At 41.6% G+C, this 24,896-nt stretch overlaps 1 protein-coding gene across 5 annotated transcripts in view; it reads right to left on the minus strand.

The window, feature by feature from the left end:
* pde4ba (phosphodiesterase 4B, cAMP-specific a) overlaps positions 1–24,896 on the minus strand; it is a 148,417-nt gene that overhangs the window by 18,199 nt on the left and 105,322 nt on the right. The gene's annotated exons all lie outside the window — the stretch shown is intronic.

The following is a 24,896-nucleotide window of genomic DNA, read 5'->3' on the forward strand; positions in this document are numbered from 1 at the left end:
TAGTACAGTACTCGCTTTTCTAGGAGTAGCTGCAGTGAATTGGATGGATTCGGAGAGCCTTATTGAGTGTTTTCCTTTGTGCAGTGTGACTTTTAATGATCTTGTGAAAACAATGTACAACTATCACTTACAATTATTCACCAGTCAAGTCTAGGATTGGAGGGATTGTGAAAATTTACTAGCTTAGTCTTTTTTGCTTCAATTTTAATGACCAATCAAGCAATCTTTCCAGGGAGGTACACGTTTTATTTCAAATGCTGATAACGAGCCTTATTATAATGGATTTAGAGGAATGCATAAAGTGATAAATACATGTTTTTTCAAGGCAGAATTTCATAGAAACTAGTTAAACAGTCAACTTGCCAATATATCAGGCTAACATTTTTCGTTTGGTGTATGCAGTTTTTGGAGAAGCATATGCTGCCATCCAAGCAATGTCTTTTTCAGACAATGTTTAGAGACAAAGCCATCCATAAAAATATTTAGGTTTCCCGTAACCCGACTGACCGTAAATATTTAAAAGCAAACTAAATTGCAGAAGTCGGCATTTTTTTATTTTTTACACGAAGGGGACGTAAGTCTGGACAAGGGAAGTAACGCGACTCCTGTCTCAAATATTGACCAATCATGAAGTGATTTTCTCGCTGTCTGCCTCACGCTATCGGCTATCATGGTGGACAGCGTGCCGTTTGCTTTCTCGCTTATTTTAAACGGCGAATAAATAGTGAGTAATAAGTCGAGAAAGGTGAGCCCTTCTTTAACACTCCAGGATGCATTCAAACAAATTGCCCCAGAAGAATTTGGAGATGACGTGCTGTTTGAGATAAAAGCACTGCGACTGGGGCAAACGCACGGTGCCATCCAAAGCGAATTTTCTCATGATTTTGAGACATTATTACAGTTTGATTCATATTTTAGGGTCGTGATTTTTCATTTCAGGAAAAATGCCACAACTGAACGGTCCAAAATGGATGCATTTGTCACTATGATGGCAGCTGCTCAGGAAAAGTCGAGACCTTTCCTTCCCGTTAAAAAAAAAAAAAAAAAAATGTTGATCTGGGAAACCACCGCCTTTTTAACGAAGTCCTGGCGCCTCATTCCCAAGTTCAGTAGTCAAAGAAGAAGCTCCACATGCTATCCAGGTAAGCACATCAGTGATTTTAAATAATTATTGGGAAATTGAAAATGTGAACAAAAAAATATTTATATAATTTATAGCTAAAATGTAAGCTACATTAACACACTGAATATATTTATTGGTAGTCTATAGGCCAAAATATTTGCAGAATATCATGGAATGGAGTTTTGCAAATAAAAATAAATAAAAATAAAAAAAAATACCTACAAACTCATTTTTTCCACTCTTGTTATTGCAAACCAAAATGTTTTTATGGATGTGAATTTTGTCCCAGTTCATTGTAGTACCCCTAACCATTAACACCAATTTTTTTTTCAACAAATCTGGGAGAACTGGAACGTTAGTCCCAGTTCCAATCCATTCTCAATACCCACACCTAAGGCTGGCTACTGTCAAGGTATTACCCTTGCCAGCCCAGCTCAAGTAGTGCAGCACTCTTTGCGCCCGTCATTCACTCTCCTTGCATACCTTCATGTGTAGTGTGCAACACAAGAGTGCGCCTGTCTCCTCCTCATTGCCACACAAAGTGAAACTGTGTAGTGTGTCCCCCCCCCCCACACACACAAGTATGCAATTTAATTGTGTTAACAAGGTGTGGATTAGGCTCAAATCCGAAACTCACCGAGTGCCATTGAGCAATACTCATGCTGTAATTCTGATATTATTGTCATACAACTACTTGTATTTTACCAGTTAGACAGCTAATGTGTCTACATTGGTGTGAGTTTGCTGAAAAGTAGCAGTTTGACAGTTGACCTAAGTCAAGCAGGCGCATGCACACACACACACACACACACACACACACACACACACACCACACACACACACACACACACACCACACACACACACACACACACACTCACGTACACACATACAGGCGTGTCTGCTGCCCCTGCATTGTGTATACTCCGCGTATCCTAGCTGCAGAGCACAACACGGCAGCACGCACTGCGCCGACCTTAGCGCGGACGCGTAGAATGTGTCCCCTGCTCTGATCTTCTTGGCATCAAAGACGCGAGGCTGTTTGCTCTACCAAACATGAGCGGCACCTGGAAGCCTGCCCGCAGCCTTCCGTCACTCTGCTGAGGGCACCCAGAGACACAGAGCAAGGCTGTGAAACTATCTTTTTTTTTAACTCCACATGCCTGGCTTCACTGGAAATCTTCCCCCGCCCCCTGGCGTTACCGAAAAGGTTGAGTTGGTTCACGTGTGTGAAGATAGTAGTGTCATCTTCTTTGGAATATTGGTTCTGATTTTGAAAATTTGATTAGACAAGAATGGGAATCTCCCATGGGGTCAGACTTCTGGTTTGGATGACATCTTTTCTATTGCCCCTGTAATTGGACTGACAAAAAAAGGATTTTTACAAGGAAAACTACAACATGTTAGATGACTGGAATTTTCAAATCAGACTAGTACAATATTACATAGGGAACCATAAAAACCAAATCAAAAACAACGATTTGATGGATAGGAAGTCATGCTAAAATTACCTTTTCATTTTATAGTTTTGAACCTTTTAGTGTTTAATTACATCATACGTTATAACTTGCGATTTTGCCTCCCAAAACAAATTCAATCCCTCCTTTAGTATTTATATTTTTAATTTGCCATGGGGACACCCCACATGTATGATCTACACACACACACACACACACACACCACACACGCATGAAGCCACACGCACACTTCACAAAAAAAGCATGATTCGATAAGTATGGTGCGAAAAATATGGGACAGTTTTAATAAGCACCCAAAATCCTTGGGATGCCCCCGAGTTGAATGCCCAAGGCCACTGCCGCCGCCGCACCACCTTTCTGTATCACTGATCACGGCTTCATTTAGGTAAACTGAAACGGTGAAATATAGTCAAATTCTCCACACCTGAATATTACATCCTGGCGTTGTAAGTCTTATCCTCAAACGTACTGCAATGAATTTAGAAGAAAATCTTTGAATTATTGCAATTTTTAAAGAGGTTTGATTTTTCTGAGAGGGGTAGGGCGGGGGGGACAGCGGACGACTTGGTAGCACATCTGCTTCACAGTTCTGAAGACCGGGGTTCAAATCCCAGGTTTGCCTGTGTGGAGTTTGCATGTTCTCCCCGTGCCTGCGTGGGTTTTCTCTGGGTACTCCGGTTTCCTCTCACATCCCCAAAACATGCAGATTTGATTAAGTGAACACCCAAAGGTGTGATTGTGAGTGAGAATGGTCGTTTGTTTCTGTGTGCCCTGTGACTGGCGGGCGACCAGTTCAGGGTGTACCCCGCCTCTCGCCCGAAGATAGACAAGAACCAGCACGCCCGCAACCCTGGTGAGGATAAGCAGTACAGATAATGGTTGGATGGATTTTTCGGGGGGGATGAGCCGCATTTTTAGTAACGCGTCACATCCAGAAGATGCACAATGAAAATTAACAGACCACAGGGCAGGAAATAGTCTTTCAATGACAATTGGTTAACGAGAAACAGCAAGCAAGATTATCTAAACCCAAGCGAGTGGTTACGCAACACTTCCTAATGAAGAATAACGACAGCGCTGGGTTGAAGTTCTCTTTTTCAGTCTTTACGAGCCGACTCATGGCTTAACTTGCACAGCATTGGAAAATCTTTTATGCACATGTACTATGAAAAAAGGGGAAGGGGAAGTGGGGGTCATAGTCGAGTTGGTATTTTAGGAGCGTGTGAAGTGGCCATGTGGTAATTAGATTGGATGACACGTCAGCTATCTGGGTTCAGACTGGCATCACTCGCTACATTCTTTCTTTCTCTTTCTTTTTTTCTTTCTCTCTTTCTTTCCTTTCTTTCTTTCACAAGGACACACATCCTGAATGATCAAAAGTCACTATGTAGTGAAAATTTAAACATTTAATTGACGCTACAAGGGGGTTATGAAGATTCAATTATAATTAAAAACTAGACTGCTGTGATATTTTTTTCACCCCACTATACCAATATCACTATTAGACAGTTCAAACTCACTTTTTTTGCCAAAGTAATTTTCACCTAAGCTTCTGCATACTGAAGGAGATGACACAATGCCGATTAAGCCCTGCAGCTCCTCTCACATCTTGTTGTATTTGTCAGTATCTTAGCTTTTCTATTTAGCGAATGTGTGGTTGGTGGGACACTGCAAACGACCGCACGGAAATAACGTGCGTAATTCAAAACACAGAAGACATAAAGAATCACATATAAGGGTCATACAGTAACATGCACTACCTTTGTTGAGGTGACAGCGTTTTGATTTTGTTGTAATGATGAGTTCCAGCTTTGGGGGGCGCTAATAATTACTCGAGCTTTCATAAAAATCAACAAGTAAACCCAACAGTGTGTTATGTCTTTGTCAGTGTGTCAAAGAAATTTCATAAAATTATAATTATAATTTCATTCATATTTTGCCGTGGAAAATCAGGACATTGAGGAAGCTCATGATTTTCACAAGGCTTAGACTGACACCATAGTAAAATATGATTGCTACATATTTTTCTTAAAATTAACTACAGCAAGTGCAAGCATTGCGATCATTTATTTTCATTTTATCAAACATAAATTATCACAGAGTCTTTGAAGCACATACAGTAGATGTTTGTGAAGTATTTGTGCTGAATACCTTGTGGATTAGTCTCACTTTCCTTTAAGTCAGTATCAGACGACGCACATACAATGCCGAGTCATAAAACCTCTTCCCTGCTGTGTGATAAAGTTTTGATGAAATATAACCCCCCACCCTGAGCCACCCCTTGCTCTTTTTTTCTGCTCTGCCAGGACACAGTGTTTCCTGTCATTCTCACAACATACACATGTACACATTCCTGTTGTATTTACTATAGAACAAATTGGGATTGCAACCAGGAAGCCATTAAAACCTGAATAAAACAGAACTATTCCCAATTGGTTAGTTAGTTAGTAATACTGAACAGTGTTTTTGAAATATTGGAATAAGTACAAATAATTGTTCGATAAGGACAGTCCCCATACAAATAAAATAAACCACCCCCTAAATTAAAATAAAAAAAAAAAGAGTATACCGTAATTTCCGTTTTACAGACCGTATTGGATTGTAAACCTCACCCAGTACATTTGTAAAGGAAATACCATTTGGTACATGCATAAGCTGCACCTGTGTAAAAGCCGCAAGTGCCCACATTGAAACCCACATTGAAACGCGAGATATTTACAAAGAAAGAACGGTACACAGAAAGAGTTTTCAAAGTTTTAATACCTTAGCTTAGCTTAACATAGTGACAACAAGGTAGCACGAACAGGGCCGGTTAAAAAAGAAAAAACATACCGGTTTAAGAAAAAAACAGCTGCAGCAACTACACAGTAGCAACACGGTAGCATAGTAATAACAGAGCCGGTTAAAAAAAAAAAACCTAAATCCCTGAGATGCGGCAGTAACACAGCAGAAACACGCTAGAAACACTAGTGTAGCACTAACATAACAAAACATACCGGTAAAAGTCACTTCCTCGGCACATATATTCCACCGGTTTCACTCTTAACCTTTCCGCTCGAGTGTCCGATTGCGGTCGTTAGAAAAAATGGACAAGTTAGCCGCATCACTGCATAAGCCGCGGGGTTGAAAGCGTGCGAAAAGAGGCTTATAGGCCGAAAATTATGGTACAGAAAACGTTAGCACTGATTTACAAGATGAAGTATACCAGCAAAATCCAAAGAGTTCCATGATACAATATGAGCTGTACAGTATCAAAAACGTATGAACTGCAGAACACAGTCTGAGACAAATTCAGTTTGCAGTAAGTAACAGAGCTGAGAGCTGTTTCTAATAGAGTATTTTGGTTACTAAAATGTAAAATTATTACAAAATCCTAGTAGAATATAATAAAGTGGTTCAAACTTTCAACATTTTTTTTTATATTGCTTGTGGTGATTAATATTAGAGATATGTGGGACCAATAGTCAATGAGGTGGTGCTTACCAATCATTTGAAAGGAAGGGTATAAGGGTATAAAACTTAACATTATAATGTGTGTAATGGCAGACTTATACGATGCAGCTTTTATATTTCAACTGATTATGCGCAAACGCGGTGAAAACAGCCAGCTCCATTTGCGACATCGAGCACACTATTGTGGGTATTCCCACAATACGCACACCATTCCCAGACTGTGTGTTATTCAACCAAACAGATACACTACACATGGGAATTTACGCATACGGGAAGGAGGAAGAGCAGAGCTGCGGGACAGACTGACATCGGCGAGGCTTGTCCAAGGCCTGAAGGCATCGGTATCAGCCTCGCATGTGCTGCTATCAGGCCCACTGACATACTCTGGTGGAAAAGTATGCCGTTTTGTTTGACGCTCTAAATCATTTCGATAAGGTAGCAGACGTCATTGAGGCTCTCTGTGTGTCTATCAGAGATTTTGTTTGAAGGACCGGTCACTTTAACATTGTCATGCCCTTGAGCAGCCTCTCTCCGTCTTTCTCAAGTCATGCTACCGTTATAAAACGTCAGTGAGCAAATATTATTATTATTTTTTAATTTTCTAATTGGTGCGACTGTTGTCTGTCTCCATGTGCCCTGCGATTGGCTGGCAACCAGTTCAGGGTGTACCCCGCCTCCTGCCCGTTGACAGCTGGGATTGGCTCCAGTTCTCCCGCGACCCTTGTGAGGATAAGCGGTAAAGAAAATGGATGGATGGATGAATATACTCCTTTGTCATTTTCATACTACACTATGTGTGTATGTGTTATCTAAGCGGAAATGCGAAGGCAAAAAGGACCAGCTGAATGTCCCTCATTGTCACACTGGTATTTGCCCCCTGGGTTGTTGTATTGTGTGGAACCTCATTAAGACCAATTTTTGTCATCACTGGTGCTCTTTTTTTTATAATCTGCTGTGTCAAGTTTCAAACAGAGATGTATTATACTCGAGGCGCAAGGATGGTTCTGAAAAAGGTTTGTAGAATCCCCAAGAAAACCTTTGCATAATGGGAATGGGACTTTTGTTTTATCTGAGCGGGATGGTTTGGTTTTGTCTGATATGTAATATTTGTAATATAGTTTGTAAAAAGTTGTGCCGGCTACTAAAATGCGCACATAGGAGTAATCTTTAGGACACTCGATAGTTTGTTGGTGAAAATATGACATCAGCTATGATGGTGCTTTACATTATAATTAAACATGTAATTCAGAAATGTTATTTGTTATATGTCTTTTCAAGTGTTTAATGAATGTTAGGATCCTTAATTATTCATGAAATAATAACTTTAGGCAATTAACCACCACCTTAATCTGGAGAAACATCATGAAAAGGCCCAAAAAATGGGTGTACAAATAAGACACTAAACGCTGGTGTCAAACTCAAGGCCCAGGGACCGGATCTGGCCTGCCAAATCATTTTATGTGGCCTGTGAAAGCAAATCATGCATGTAAATAATGTTGGGCTAATTGTACCATTTTTGGTTACCAAGCTCCCTTTTAAAATATCTTGAATAATAGGTGAACAAACAACCTTAGTTTCTGAATGCAAAACTACCGTAATTCCAGGCCTACAGAGCGCACCTGGTTATAAGCCTCTGTACACAGAAAGTTTAACGCTAGCAGGGGGCCGGTGTTAGCGTGGCGCTAGCATTAAACTCTTTGTGTACCGAGGCTTATAACCAGGTGAGCTAACGCTAGTGCCACGCTAACGCTAGCGCCGCATCCCCGCATAAACCGCACTGTTGAAAGGGTGTGAAAAAAGTCACGGCTTGTAGGCCGGAAATTACGGTATTTGTTCTTCTCTGACATCTCCTAACAACTTGACACAAAATGTTGGACTTTGCAAGAATGTGTGTTTCTTTCGGCGTCGCCACAGCGTATCATCTCAGATGAGCGCATATATATGTTTGGCATGATTTGTTTTTTTTTTTTTTTTTTTATACGCCGGATGCCCTTCCTGACGCAACCCTTCTCAGGGAGTGGAGGTTGCCCCAGTGGGATACGAACCCACAACCCCTGGTTTACCAAACCAGTGCTCTAACCACTGAGCTACGGACTTTGCAACAATAAGGAATCCAACTATGGATCCCCTGTATTTTAAATGAGCATTGTATCTGTTAAGGAGAAAATGATGCAGATCATGTTTATCTACAACAATTTGTTCCATATGTGTCTGATTTTTGAAGTACTCTATAAAGAGTGGAGTTCTCATTAAAGTGAAAACGCTTTCATTATTTTAGGCAAGTTTCCTTTAAAACCACCACAAAATCCTGACCGGCCCGTCGCTCCTCCGCCAGTCTTCCTGATCTGAAGCATAGCAACAATGCTGGAAATATCTTCTACGCAAAAATAGTGCAAATAAAAATTCCAGGTTAAGTTACCAGAATCATCTACGGTAACAAACACAACATGGGAAAACACACAACGTTGTGAGATCAGATCTGCAACGCTTCACTGACAACTTCCAGGCTACAGCTGCTCTACCGGCTTACATCCTTCAATAACAATTAATAATACTTGACAGGTGCGATGCAGTCGATACGCACTCTTGCTTTGGTTTTTAAATAGTATGTTTAGATATTTTCCAGCCGAAATGAAAGAAACACAACGCCCATCATTTATGTGACTGTCGTGTGTAGGCCTTAATTCAAGCATGTTTGGTCCAGGTGGGGACGGAGCCAGCTGAGTGTGGCGAGGCGAGGCAGAGTGATGAAGGGCTTTGCGTGCAAAGAAGGATCAGAGTTTCCAGAAACATATGAAGAGCAGCTGAAGCAAACCTCAAGTGACCCCAAACAACTCCTTTAGACTCCTTTAGATGGGTTAGCGTAGCGAAAGACATTCCAACTCGGAGGCCATGTGGCTCTTTGTGCATGTCGTCTGCCACATAAGAGCTCAGCAAAATTTAATTGAGCCAATCAAGAGTTTTGGCACTGCAAAATAGGATGGTCTGTGCCAGTAAAATTTCCTGATTTCATCAAGATTAAAAAATTCTGGGAGAAAAACAATCATATAAAATTTTAACAGGCATGTGGCAACCATTACCTACCAGGCAGAGGAACATCAAAAATCTGGATTGTCCCTCGCCTAAAAACAAAGCCAACAAAAATTACGGCTTACTCGCCAGAATGTGCAGTTGAAGCTCTTTATCGAAATGCTTTTGATGCTAAAAAGTAATTAATTTTGTGACGCATGTATTTTCAAACTGCAGCACGGTGGGTCAGCTGGTAAAGCATTGGCCTCACAGTTCTGAAGACCTGGGTTCGATCCCGGCCCCCCCCCTAAGGGGAGTTTCCATGTTGTCCCCATGCCTGCGTGGGTTTTCTCTAGGCACACCGGTTTCCTCCCACATCCTAAAAACATGCAACATTAATAGGAGACTCTAAATTGCCCCGAGGTGTGATTGTGAGTGTGGCTCTTTGTCTCGATGTGCCCTGCGATTGGCTGGCAACCAGTTCAGGGTCTAGCCCGCCTCCTGCCCGTTGACAGCTGGGATAGGCTCCAGCAATCCCTGTGACACTTGTGAGGATAAGTGGCTAAGAAAATGGATGGATGGATGAATTTTCTAATTTTTTGTTTTGCAAAAAAACTGAAAAAGTAAGTAAAGCATGTTTTTTTTTTTAAGGACGATAACTATTATTATTATCATTATAACTAATGCCAGGAAATTCAATAATTCAACTTGCCCAACTTGCGGGTTGATGGACAATAATCCATCCATCCATCCATCCATCCATCCATCCATCCATTTTCCACCGCTTGTCAGAGGTCGGGTCGTGGAGCCAGTAGCTTTAGCTGGGAGGCCCAGACTTCCCTCTCCCCAGCCACTTCATCCAGCTCTTCCGGGGGGATCGCGGGGCATTCAAAGGCCAGCCGAGAACCGTAATTTCTTTATCTTATCCTGGGTTGTGCCCGGTATCTCTTTCCGGTGGGACATGAAGGGAACACCTCACCAGGGAGACATCTGAATCAGATGCCCCAGCCACCTCATCTGGCTCCTCTCAATGCAGAAGAGCAGCGGCTCGACACTGACGTTCTCCCGGATGACCAAGCTTCTCGTCCCATCTCTAAGGGAGAGCCCGGACACCCTGCGGAGGAAAATCATTCTGGTTGATTGTATCCGGGATCTTGGTCTTTTGGTCACAACCTACACAGCTTGTGACCATGGATGAGGGTAGAAACATAGATCATCCCGTAAATTGAGAGCTTCGCATTTCAGCCTAGCTCAATCTTTACTACAACGGACTGATACAAAGTCCACATTAGCGCAGACACGACATCGATCTGCCTGTCGATGGATCCATCCATCCATTTTCTGAGCTGCTTATCCTCATAAGGGTCGCGGTAGGTGCTGGAGCCTATCCCAGCTATCTTCGGGCAGGAGGCGGGGTACACCCTGAACTGGTTGCCACCCAATCGGAGGGCACATACAAACAAACAAGCATTCACACTCACATTCACACCTACAGGCAATTTAGTCTTCAGTTAACCTACCATGCATGTTTTTGGGATGTGTGAGGAAACCGGAGGGGCACGATAATTATCCAAAACAAATATTGATATATTCCAATATTTATTTATTTATTCTGATAATAATGAATAACAAATGTCGGGATATTCAAATAAATTAAAAATTAACTGTGGTGGTAAGGGGGTGCTCTGACAGTTTTGTTTTTGAAAAATGATTGTGGTTCATTCATTTTTGACTTCTCAGAGAAGCCCCATAAATCAGCTAATTTAGAGAATGAAAGGTGATTTTCCTTTCCTGTCATTGTGAAAAATGGTGATCTATTTTTTTTTCTCTTCTTGCAGGAGGAGTGGCCCAGTGGTTCCCAAATACCCAAACAAAAGGGCTTGTCTGTGAGGCAGAGCGTGTTTCAATCCATTTGCGCTGAGCTGAACAGGCCTGCTGGCAAGGGAATACTTGAGGGGAAGGACAGCCGTCTATTTTATGACTGTGCTGACGTCAATTGCATAATTCAAATACTTGCAGAATACAGGCTTCGAGCTCACTGAGGCTGGCCTCGCTCTCTTTTGGAGAAGGACAGTTTCAAAACCTGAGATGGATTTCCCAATCTGGGCTTTTTATATTTGTTATGGCTTGGTATTAAAAGAATAGAAAAAAAAAGGACAAGACACTATTTCATGTGCAAGGGGTCTATTCACGGGAATGAAGTCGAAATAGTCAATAAACAATCAATATGAAATCTATATTATAAGTTAGTACCCGACAAAGGTGTTTAGCTTGATTTATTTCAGATGTTTCAGAGAGGTCCTGGAAGCCAGCTCAAATAGAGGTATTGAAAGGGGACTTCGATTTGAAAGTCCTCATTCGTGTTGAAAACATCAAAAGCTCACAGATATACAAAAAGATCATGTTTTTTGAAGTGTTCTTATGCATTTGTTAAGCATAATCTGTATTCATTAATGTAGACAGAATAACTTCATCAGATGTGTAAATTATAGTTCCATTGAAAGTCCTTTTTTGTTTGTTTGTTTTGATTTGACAATGTGGAAAGACTGAAGAATGTTGACTGAATTGTTGAAATGTTGTTTGAAATTCATTTTCACCATCTCCTTTGGCCAGAATTTTTTGGGTGTGGATAAAACAAAGTCGCGCTGTCGTGACCAGGGCACGGCATGTGTCGGCCTTCCCCGGCTATAGAACTAACGAGCGCTGTCAACGGCTATTGCAGATTACGCAGTAATAATTATTTTTTTCGATCAGCATCAAGGGCTGGCCGCAGCCAACAAAATACATGTTCTCTGAAGTTTTTGTCATTTGTGATGGGGCCTCCGCTGGGGTGACCGGCGCGCAACTCACGCAGTAGGCAGACGGCGAGTTGGATGGCTCCACTTCAAAGCGACTTGCTACTAGTTCCTAGGCTAGTACGTTTGCACCATGAGTGGGCTCGTGGCAGGAGAATGCCGTTGGCTTTGTCCAATACACTGCAGCCTTGCTCCATGAGCTTCATGTGGATTAAGGAAAAGTACTGAGTGTATCCACAGTGAAGAAAATAAGTATTTGAACACCCTGCTATATTGCAAGTACTCCTACTTAGAAATCATGGAGGGATCAGAAATTTTCATCGTAGGTGCGTGTCCACTGTGAGAGAGATTATCTAAAAAGAAAAATCCAGAAATCACAATGTATGATTTTTTTAACAATTTGTTTGTGTGATACAGCTGCAAATAAGTATTTCAACATCTGAAAAAACCAATTGTTTGCAATTACAGAGGTCAAACGTTTCCTTTAGTTGTTCACTCGGTTTGCACACACTGCAGGAGGGATTTTGGCCCACTCTTCCACACAGATCTTCTCTATATCAGACAAGTTTCTGGGCTGTCCCTGAGAAACACGGAGTTTCAGTTTTCAGATTTTCTATTGGGTTTAGGTCTGGAGACTGGCTACGCCGCGCCAGAACTTTGATATGCTTCTTACGGAGTCACTCCTTGGTCTTCCTGGCTGTGTGCTTTGGGTCAGTGTCATGTTGAAAGACCCCGCCACAACCCATCTTCAATGCTCTGACTGAGGGAAAGAGGTTGTTCCCCAAAATCTCATAATACATGGCCGAGTTCATCCTCTCCTTAATACAGTGCAGTCGTCCTGTCACATGTGCAGAAAAACACCCCCAAAACATGATACTACCACCCCCATGCTTCACAGTAGAGATGGTCTTCTTGCGATGGAACTCATCATTCATCTTCCTCCAAACACAATAAGTGGAATTATGACCAAAAAGTTCAATTTTGGTCTCCTCAGACCACAAAACCTTGTCCCATGACTCCTCCGTATCACCCAAATGGTCATTGGCAAACTTAAGACGGGCCTTGACAAGTGCTGGTTTAAGCAGGGGAATCTTCCGTGCCATGCATGATTTCAAACCGTGACGTCTTAGTGTATTACCAATAGTCACCTTGGAAACGGTGGTCACAGCTCTTTTCAGGTCATTGACCAAGTTGTGTCGTGTAGTCCTGGACTGATTCCTCACCCTTCCAAGGATCATTGAGACCCCACAAGGTGATATTTTGCATGGGGCTCCACTCCGATGTTTAGCTTCTTCCATTTTCTAATGATTGTGCCAAAAGTGGACTTTACTTTCACCAAGCTGCTTGGCAATTTCTCCATAGCCTTTTTCAGCCGTTAGGCGTTGTACAATTTTGTCTCTGGTGTCTTTGGACAGCTCTTTGGTCTTGGCCATGTTACAAGTTTGAGTCTTATTGATTGTATGAGGTTGAAAGGTGTCTTTATGCTGCTAACGACCTCACACAGGTGCATCTCATTCAACACAATACATGCAGTGGAGGTGGTGGACCTTTAAAGGCGGACTAACAGATCTTTGAGGGTCAGAATTCTAGCTGATAGACAGGTGTTCACTTGTTTGCAGCTGTATCACAAAAATAAATCGTTAAAAAAAAGTATACATTGTGATTTCTGGATTTTTCTTTTTTGATTATCTGTCTCACAGTGGAATGCCCCTACGATGAAAATTTCAGACCCCTCCATGATTTCTGAGTGGGAGAACTTGCAATATAGCAGGGTGTTCAAATACTTATTTTCTTCACTCACCTGCCTTGACTCAGATATGAAATGAAGTGACTTCCCATTCTTAATCCACCGGGTTGGTCGGGTTTCATATGACATTGGTCCAGTCTACGCAATTAGAACATCTCAAACTCTTCTGGAAGGGCTTTGTGGGCTTTACGAGTGCGTTTATGGGAATTTTGGGCGATTTTTCCAGAAGCACATTCGTGAGGTTACACCAGGATGTTGGGCGAGAAAGCTCGGCTCTCAGTCTTCCCTCTAATTCACCCAAAAGTTTGCTGTCGGGTTGAGAGGGTCGGTGAAGTTCATCCACGTTAAAACGTATGAATCAGTGTCTTCCTCAACCATGATTTGTGCATTGCACATGTTGGAACAGGAAAGACCCATCTCCAAACCGATGACCACAAAGCTGGAAATGTCTAAAATATTAGCCCTTGAGGTTCCAGTGAAAGGAAGTGTGGACGTTTCAGCATATCAAGAAATTTTGGACAGTCAAACAGTTTGGGGAATACCTCTTGCTATTACAACATGTCTGTGTCTACAAAGTCACAGATAAGAAAATTTCATTTGAACGGATTTGCTTGCCAGGCCTGCAGAGATTCCTGAGCACAACCCGATAGAACATGTTTGGGTTGAGGCGGGCCCTCTTATCCAACATCATTGTGTGACCTCACAAAAACCACTCTTGGAAGATTTGGCAAAAATTCCCATCAACTCACTCCTAAATGTTATTGAAAGGCTTTCTTGAAGCAATTATGAATACAAAGGCATTTGAGCAAATCTTTTTGGCAATATACTGGGTATTGTTTTTCCTTTTACACTCAACACCCACAAGCACTCACTCATACGCATGAGGTGCGCTCCTAAAACTTTCCCCTGGATTTCCCTTGGCTTGGATCCACTGGGTGTCAGCGTGTATGGGGAGCTTTGAGGAGGGGAGAGATTTGGCACCACGACTTGTTTATGACATTGCAGATTTGCTTGTGGAGCAGGAACCGGGCCTGCTGTCGCTGGTCACATTTCAACACTGGGATTACCTCCCGTTAGACCATGAACTGTAAATACTTTTCGATACAAAGAGAGCCCCAAAGATAACTAGTGATTGACACCATGGAAATACAGTATAGTTCTGCTTGACATCCAACAATTTCTTAGTACACTGAAAGTTCGTCACTAGATGTGCTTTTAAGCTCTCAAATGAAACGGCAGCTAATTGTTGAAATGTCTTTTGAACACCCCCAGATCCTTCCTTTTATCCGGATCAGTGCATCCAAATTAGTTCTAGCTCCATTGAGCGCTTACTTTGTTGAGACCCCCAAAAACTATTACCTTATATTGGTTGTATGCAGTAGCATATATTGTAATACGTGTACATAAGCTTCAAGAGCACTGCCCCAGTGGCATGGGAGGAGATCATAATGCTGTTATATGCTCGGGGTGAGGCCAAAACCATCACACAGCTGGCGGCAATGTTGAAACTCGCTGAACAAACAGTGATGACGTACATGATTGTGGAGGAATGTAAATGGAAAATCTGCTGAATAACAATATATTCTAAACTAAGTTTCTTCCCAATGTAATACTTTCCACCTCCACTAAGCAATGACCTGATATTATTAACTAGGTGCTCATTCCATAGAGTGGGACCAGAAACAGAAAAGGTTCCTTAGATATCATAAGCAAGAGCTGAACAACATGTTTAAAACACCAACCATCAAAAATAGCTAGAACCCCCTGCCTTACTGTATATTCGGGAAGAACTCTTTAAGAGTGTTTTTTTTAAAAAACATTTTTATTAACTCTACTGAGGACAAAGCACCAAGCAGGAGGTCTGGATTGATGTGAGCACCACAACTCAACATATAAAAACTTAATCAATTTTACTAAAACTTTGTGGGTGAAAGTTAGCATGGGTCAACGAAGAAGAACAATTCCATTTTGGTGTGAATATTTGCTTTCTTTATTATTGTTCAAACTTGACTTGCACACGGTACACATTTGGTAATGCTCGTTACTGTCACAGGCCTTTGTCCCCCCCACCCCCCTGTTCTGTTATTCTTATATACACCATTACATAAGCGGTGAGGCTTGAAAGACTTTTGTTTGGCTTTGGCGGAGGTATGTGAGCTAGTTCGTGCCCTTGTTTATTCATTTTACCTTTTTCATTATGCAAAAACTTTGTTTGATGTGTTGCGTAGTCTGTCTGTCCGTAGGCCTTTTACTTAACTGGTGTGTAATTTCCCACGACTTTCGTGCCTGAACAGATATCTCAGTCTCTTTACTTGATTGCTAATTAGTAAGTGTGAAATACTGAATTGCATGCACGAGTGTGAATGTTGCAATATAGATAACTTGTCATTTTTGGGGGAAAAAAAAGGAAACGAAAGCAAGTTTTATTTCTTTGGCTTGTAAAGAAGAAGTATTTTAATCAGAATGGTCAATGTTTAGATGTGATGCTCCACAAAATATAAAAAAAAACTTCATCAATTCCTGTGGGATAGAAGAGATAACTTCTCGTGTTCGCCCTTCAAACTCCTTGGCTTAGTGAAGTCGACTTTCACCTTTACTAACTGCAGTCAATCAAAGGACCTTGTGATATTTACAATAGATATTTTGGAACTACTAATTTGGATATTTTGGGATTGACTGGCAACCAGTTCAGGGTGTAGCCCGCCTCCTTCCCGATGAAAGCTGGGATAGGCTCCAGCACTCTTGTGAGGATAAGCGGCTCAGAAAGTGGATGGATGCACCAATCAAACTCACTTTCAAACAAATATTATCATTATTATCACAGAACCCCAAAAATACATAATATCCATACATCCATTTTCTTTGCCGCTTATCCTCACGAGGGTTGTGGGGAGTGCTGGAGCCTATCCCAGCTTTCAATGGGCAGGAGTCAGGGTACACCCTGAACTAGTTGCCAGCCAATCGCAGGGCACATCGAGACAAGCAGTCGCTCTCACAATCACACCTCGGGATAATTTAGAGTGTTCAATTAATGTTGCATGTTTTTGGAATGTGGGAGGAAACCCACGCAGGCGCAGGGAGAACATGCAAACTCCACACAGGCGTGTCCAGAATTGAACCCGGGACCCCAGAACTGTGAGGCCAACGCTTTACCAGCTGATCCACTGTGCCAATATATAATAATGATGATTAAAAAGAAATGTCATATATTCATCCATTTTCCTCCGGTTATCTGAAGTTGGGTTCCAGGGGCAGCAGCTTTAGCGGGGAGGCCGAGACTTCCCTCCCCCCACCCACTTCATCCGGCTCTTCCGGGGTAATCCCGAGGTGTTCCCAGGCCAGCTGGGAGACGAAACTTCAGCGTGACCTGGGCCGTCACTTAGGCTCTTCTACTGGTGGGACGTGCCTGGAAAACCTCACAAGGAAGGCGTCCGGGTAATCTAATTCAATATCTAATATTAACGCATTTAATGAACTGATTTATGCAAATTGTTGAACAAAATGGCATCTAAAACACATGTCGGAGAAGCCCGTGGGGCGTCTGTCTGCCTGAAAATAAACTAACCAGATTCACCAAAATTGTGTTGGCACCACCCAGTTAGGTGTAAGCGAGTGTGTTAACACGCAGCGAGTCTTGCGCTTGCATGAAAATCAGGGTGTGCCACCGTTTACGCTTAAGCACAGCTACATAAATAGAGCCCAAATTGCCGTATGCACCGAGCAGATGCCAAAAGGACACACCTTTGTTGCGTCGGTAAACCGAGCTTGACATAGGCCGGTCTGCCAAACTGGCAAACGTGCCAGCCAGCAAGCCTTGCGCTTGCACAGAAATCAACATATGGCACCATGTGCACTCTAGTGCACGTTGCACCAAAATAGATCCCATTTACGTTCAATATCCAAAGTTGTCAGAATGTGACCAATTAAAACAAATTAATGATGATTGGGTCTTTTCACGACAGTGTTGGGAAACTTCCTCGTGTCGGGAATTTTCTCAACAACAAAACCATCTGCAGTGGAACAGCTCAATGTTAAAAACACGATGTAATATATATTTAATTATATACTGGTGACTTGTTTTTATATCAGTCATTTGCATATGCCGTGGTGACACGGTGGATCAGCTTGTGAAGCGTTGGCCTCACAGTTCTAAGGTCCCGGGTTCAATCCCGGACCTGCCTGTGTGGAGTTTGCATGTTCTCCCCGTGCCTGTGTGGGTTTCCTCCGGGCACTCCGGTTTCCTCCCACATCTCATAAACATGCAAAATTAATTGGACACGCTAAATTGCCCCAAGGTGTGATTGTGAGTGCAGCTATTTGTCTCTATGTGCCTTGCGATTGGCTTGCAACCAGTTCAGGGTGTACCCCGCCTCCTGCCCGTTGACAGCTTGGATAGGTTCCAGCACTCCCGCGACCCTCGTGAGGATAAGTGGCTAAGAAAATGGATGGATGGAAGTATATATAGTACCGGCATACTGTGTGTGTTGCAGGTGATTAGATCACTGCACATACTACACATACATTTTGAGCAGCAACCGTATTGCCACCTTCATCCAAAAAATGCATTATTTCACGACGTCGACATGTTGCACTACCTATAACATTTCCCCGTCTTGCTCTCCCAAACATGTCACAACATATCTTAGCTGACAGATGAGAAGTACGGACGCAGTTGGGACCACATAAACTGTTACTTATTTTACACACCGGCGCATATTGCAGCCCATATAATCAAGAATCTCCAGTGAGGAATGGCAATGATGTCACTTTGCTGTTAAGACTCAGAACATATCAACAACTCTTAGATCTGTCCAGAGCCCGAGAGCAGGCGGTTTAAAGGAGGGACGAGATATTCCTCACATCCTCTCTGAGAACAAACACGCAGATACCCACATCTGTCACAAGCGTGTATGCGTGCACACACACACACACACGCACACACACGCACACACACACACAGATGGAAGGCTCTCACTTATTTACAGTACAAACACAAGTCAACTCAGAACTTTACCTAGTGATACAAAGGTACCGTTTGGGCAAACAAGGTTTCTGTAAACACACTCACACACTTGAGGATGTGAACACACAGAGAGACGTGCATTTCTCAAAGCAACCTGGGTTGTATACACAATACTTTTTCGCCGTAGCACGGCCGTGTTACTTGCAAGGAATAGCCAGAGAGGTGAGAGACGTAGGGCACTTTGATGACTAGTGTGATTTAACACTGGCCCAAGGTTCCTGCTCTCCACAATTCTCCTGGATATGAAAAGACAGCACGGCTGCCCAAAGGCACCATAAATGACAAGAGAGCATCCAAGTCGCTCCCCATGCTATTTGTCAACCACTGCTGCAGTTGTTAGGACACTTCAACTGCCCCAAAAGTGAAAACGAAAGTTATCTTCTAATTCATTGCACATTTTAAAATAGGTTGCTTTTTAAAATCCCTCAACATCAATGTCTTTAATCCTGCCAAAAAAAGAAGAAAACATTGAAGAATAATGACTAAGCCCTGGAATGGAACACTAGAGGACGGGTGCACACAAATTGAAAGCAGATCATTATGTAGGTACACTACATGGTTTTATCTCTAGTAGACTTGACTACAGTAATGGTCTTCTGACTGAACTCCCTAAAAAGAGTATTAAACAGCTGCAGCCCATTCAGAATGCTGCAGCTCACGTTCTGACCAAAAACAAAGTGGTCAGAGTATATAACTCCAATCCATAAGTCCTTGCACTGGCTTCCAGTCTGCTTTGGAATAGATTTTAAAGTTCTGCTACAGGTCTATAGATCACTAAATGATTTAAGTCCTGAATACATGAAAGAAATGCTTACAGAATACAAACCCAGTAGAGCTCTGAGATCGACTGACTCAGGTCAAATAGGGGAGCGCAGAGTCCAAAGCAAACATGGTGAAGCAGCATTTAGCTATTATGCTGCACACAAATGGAATAATAATAATAACAATAATAATAATAATAGTGAGGTCAGCCCCAAGTGTGAATCTTTTTAAATCCAGGTTGAAATCTCTTCTTTTTTCTCATCCTTTTTAGAATTTTTTTTTTGTTATATTACTTGCACTGTATGGGGTTTTTTATTTTATATTTTGTCTGTCATTTTTATTGTTTTCATGCCGTTTTAAATGTTTTATCTCTTTGTTTCCAAATGCCTTTAAAGATGTAAAGCACATTGAGTTACCTCATGTATGAAATGTGGTATACAAATAAATTGGCTTTGCTTTTGCTTTGCTTACATCTGTTTTAACCAAGAAGACAGCTTAAAAGAAGAGAAAAAAAAAAACATGTGAGGAAAAGGATGGCGTGACGCTCAGCACGTACACACATTCCTGTCTGTTCAAAGTTGACCTATAGCATGTAGCTCAAGGTCAGAAGTTAGGAACAGAATAGAGAGAAAGAGAGGCCAGGTAAAAGAAGGCGCACACTCCTAAAATGCAGCATATTGAAATAATGCTTCACCGGGTTTTAGTAGTTGATAATTTGAACAGTGAATTTTGCAACATCATTGGAGTATAACTACATCATTGGAGTATAACATTAATGTAACACCATGCGTTGTATGTGTTGATTAGCTAACTGACTATAATTAAGTAAATTTCAACCATACGCAGAAATTTGGAGACTTTATTTGCATTCAGTAACTTTTCCCTGCCATAAACCAGCCTTGTTCAGCTGTTGGATCAAGCATAATGGAGGATCCTTTTTATGCCACAACCGTTTTCTGTGAAAGAGCAGTTTTTATATACACTACTTCCTCTGTGGTTATTTGTACTATGATAGATACTTACTGGAAAATGAAGTCAGACAGAAAAAGTTTTGAAAAGATTGCAAGAGGAGAGACAGAGATAATAAAGCGCCTTGATTTCTAATACATGCAACAGATAAATTGAAATTATATTGTTTTTTTATTTCTTGATTATACATGTCACCCATGGCCTGTGGTTGAGACCAAACTTTTTGACATGGGGCAGCACAATTTGCTTCAGAATACTTAGATTGTTTTAAGATTTTATTGTACCCTGCACAAAACACGCTGTGTTGGATAAAGCAAAGCAGCGCCGACACCGAAGCGAGGCTCATCCATATTTAACACTAGGCAAATTTTTTTGCATGTGTACACATAAAGATGATGTGACTCGAGGTCCATTTTGTCTGAGCTTTCCAAAGAACCTTCTGACAGATGTTTTGTGGCTCACCATTGTGCGTTTTGGCAAATTCCAGTCTTGCCATTCCAGTTTTTCAAGTCGGGTCCTTTCACACTAGCAATCTCACACAAGCACTAGTTGAATAGGTGTGACCTCAGCACTTACACTCTATCTAGTGTTGACCCAATCAAGAGGTCTGAAATATTTGTATTGCGCTTTGGGAAAGGTCCGTGCTCCTGTTTTCAATCCATAGTTGTGTCTACCACTAATGTACAGTGAAGAAAATAAATATTTGAACACCCTGATGTATTGCAAGTTCTCCCACTTAGAAATCATGCAGGGGTCTGAGATTTTCAACATAGGTGCACGTCCACTGTGAGAGAGATAATCTAAAAAGAAAAATCCAGAAATCACAATGTATGATTTTGTTTTTAACTATTTATTTGTGTGATACAGCTGCAAATAAGTATTTGAACACCTGTCTATCACCTGAGAAAACCAATGCTAACATTTGGAACAGTAGCCTTTGTTTGCAATTACAGAGGTCAAACGTTTCCTTTAGTTGTTCACCAGGTCTGCACACACTGCAGGAGGGATATTGGCCCACTCCTCTACACAGATCTTCTCTAGATCACACAGGTTTCTGGGCTGTCGCTGAGAAACACAAAGTTTCAGCTCCCTCCAAAGATGTTCTGTTGGGTTTAGGTCTGGAGACTGGCTAGGCCACGCCAGAACCTTGATATGCTTCTTACAGAGCCACTCCTTGGTTTTCCTGTCTGTGTGCTTCGGGTCATTGTCATGTTGCAAGACCCAGACTTAATTTTGTCGCTGGTCTCTTTGGACAGCTCTTTGGTCTTGGCCAAGTTACAAGTTTGAGTCTTACTGATTGTATGGGGTGGACAGTTGTCTTTATGCAACTAATGACCTCACACAGGTGCATCTGGTTCAGGATAATACATGGAGTGGAGGTGGACTTTTATAGGCGGACTAACAGGTCTTTGAGGGTCAGAATTCTAGCTGATAGACAGGTGTTCAAATACTTATTTGCAGATGTATCACACATATAAATTGTTAAAAAAAATCATGCATTGTGATTTTTGGATTTTTCTTTTCAGATTATCTCTCTCACATTGGACATGCACCTCCGATGAAAATTTCAGATCCCTCCATGATTTCTAAGTGGGACAACTTGCAATATTGCCGGGTGTTCAAATACTCATTTTCTTCGCTGTAAATAGTAAATACTGTAGATTTCCATCTCCTTGGAAACCATTGGTGTTTTTTTTTCTTCCTCTGGGTACTCCAGATTCCTCCCACATTCCAAAACCACACAGTAGAGTATGTCTGTTCAGTCCAGGGTGTACCCAATCTATCGCCTGAGGTCACCCCTGTGCCCCTGAACAGGAAATGTGCTATGAAAAATGGATATACATTTATATAAAAATAAACTGAAATTAGCGAATGCCACAATCTTTACAATTGTCCAAGTCGGAGAAACATTGGGAAATGATGAATGAGGCCATTTGTACATATTGACCTGAATTGTTAGAGATGCCCTTCTGCAAAACGAGCTGTTCAAATGACAAAATGGTAAATGATATTTGTGCTTGACATCCAATGGCTGAGTGGTACAAGTGCACAATGATGCTGTGCTGTGTGAAAACGAGCAACTGCCAAGAGCTCACCGAGTGAAGAAGAAGAGGGTGAAGGTAACCCAGTCTTATCTGTGACTCCCAAGAACACACACTTCTCTCAGCACGGCTGTATTGACTATGGCTTCAAGTGTTTACACAGGTGGAAAAAGATTAAAAAACACGCTACGCCAAATCTATACACATTTTGAGGTGGAAAATATACTAGTTTTGACAATACAGTATGTCAAATAAGGATGACAGTAGAACCTTCCAATTCAAAGGTGTTTCGATTTAGAATTTGACCAATTAAGAAAAGCATGCATCTTGGGCAAAAACTTGAAGGTCAAACCGTCATCGAGTGTGACCTCACACCAGATCGCTGCGTACCTCAAGAGTTCAGCCATCATCAAACAGTAGTTCGAGTGTCGCTGCTTGTCGTGAAAGTAATGTTAAACAACAATCTTTTGCTATCTGCCTCTGTCTGTAAATATGGATATGCCAAATTCTGTGCAGCCCCCATGATTGAAAATGCTTTAACTGTATTTCTTTACGGGTGCTATTTTTTCATTTTGATTTCTTTATTTTTTTTTTTGCAGACTGTGGATTGTCCTTTGGCCAGGCAAAGTCATTCGTCTGGCTGCAAGTCTTTAGCACTGTCCCCGGCCTGAGTGGTACTAAAAGCACAGCCATTTAAAGGGATAAGCGAGACAAAATGGGCAGATTTTAGCTAGAAATGTGTATTGGGCACTTTAATTCTTGATCTTGGGGTATTTTGATAAAATGCATTTTCATCTGTGTTCTATGTGACTTCTGACTAATTGACTGATTAACTGTTGAAGTCGAGGAAATCTCGCGGTTCACATATTTTTTCCACCCTACGCTGAGAATGTTGAAATTGTGTATCCAGTAAAACTACAAGCACATAATTGTCCATGTGGTTTTATTTTAAGAGACTATATTTGTCCTTTGTTGTAACTCACATGAAGATCACACCATATTTTATGATCAAGTTATGTAGATTTCTGGTTAACCCAAAGAGGCTCACAGGCTTTAACTTGGAAATCTTTTGCCCGCCCCTCCATACTGTAAATTAGACAAATAGAAAAATGTGGTAATTGCATTCTATCTTATGTAGACATTGCATTAATGAGGACATTGCTTGGTGGTTTTCAGCAAAAGCAGTCAAAAAGGTCATGCTAAACTGCAGCATAAACCTATGGGATAAAGATATGGAAAATGGGGAAAAAAGTGAAGTGGAGTGAAAATTAACTAAATAAATATAAACATTCAGAGTTCTTTTGCTGTCCCGCAGTCGTCCAGAGCTTAGCTTTCTCTTTTCATTCATTGTCGTGGTACATGTGATGAACACAAAGCACAGTAATGCAAATTCATATGTCAGATGTTTTAAGAAATGACTGCAGTTTCGTAGCATTGTGAATGGTGGGTGTGTTTGGTGTTTTATTCAAAAGCTTATCTTGTATTATTTGGAAGTATTCGTGGTATGAGGATGCTCTAATTTTTTTTTTTTTCCAGAGTACGGACAAAAACAATATTGATGAGTCGAAGATTAGTGCATCAAATGTGTGTACCCGCACTTATTGAACGTGGCTCTTTGTCTGCAGTCTCATGCCAGAAAGAAATGTGATTTCCAAATCCTAAAAAAAAAAAACCTCTGGAGTTAAAAGAGCTGTTTCTGAATCTGATTTGACTTTCCTTGAACTAAAAGTACATTGGTTAGTTAAATGGAGTATGCTGATGAATTCAGTGAAAAATTGTTAATGCACTTTATGAAACAAAACGAATTAGCATGCCCACACTTGTCATGCACTTTCTTTAAAGAGATGTATGGCTGGAGTACGAATTCGTTGGTAAATTGTGTTGACGATGAGGTTCATTATACAGATTGACAGCTCACAAGCGGCTCGGTGAGCAAGTGGTTAGCACATCTGCCTCACGGTTCTGAGAACCGGGTTGAAATCCGGCCTCGCCTGTATGGGTTTTCTCCAGGTCCTCCTGTTTCCCCCGGCATCCCAAAAAACGTGCACGGTACGTTATTTAAGACTTTAAATTGCCATTTGTTTATATGTTCCTGCGATTGACTGGCAATCAGTTCAGGGTGTACCATTCCTCCTGCCCGATGACAGCTGGGATTGGCTCCAGCACCCCACGACCCTCGTGAGGATTGGCGGCACAGTAAATGGATTGTTTATTCTGCATAAAAGCTAGCCCCTCCTATTTGCTGTCAAAATACTTCCAGTAAAAGAAACCCCAAGCCCTCACAATATCACATCACCTTGTTTCACTCAGGTGTCACCAAGTCACCCAGCCTAGCAACCGGAAAACTTTGCTGGGATGCCTAAACATTGGTACTAATACTTTCACGCAGGTTTTGTTTTTTTCCCTCATTGTTCATAACGATATACCCACTGGTATTTTCATCCAAAATTTAAATAGAAATTTTGTATAAACACCACAGAGCGTGAGGTTGCATTA

This window comes from Syngnathoides biaculeatus, chromosome 7 (assembly GCF_019802595.1).
Source record: "Syngnathoides biaculeatus isolate LvHL_M chromosome 7, ASM1980259v1, whole genome shotgun sequence".
Classification (NCBI taxonomy): Eukaryota; Metazoa; Chordata; class Actinopteri; order Syngnathiformes; family Syngnathidae; genus Syngnathoides; species Syngnathoides biaculeatus.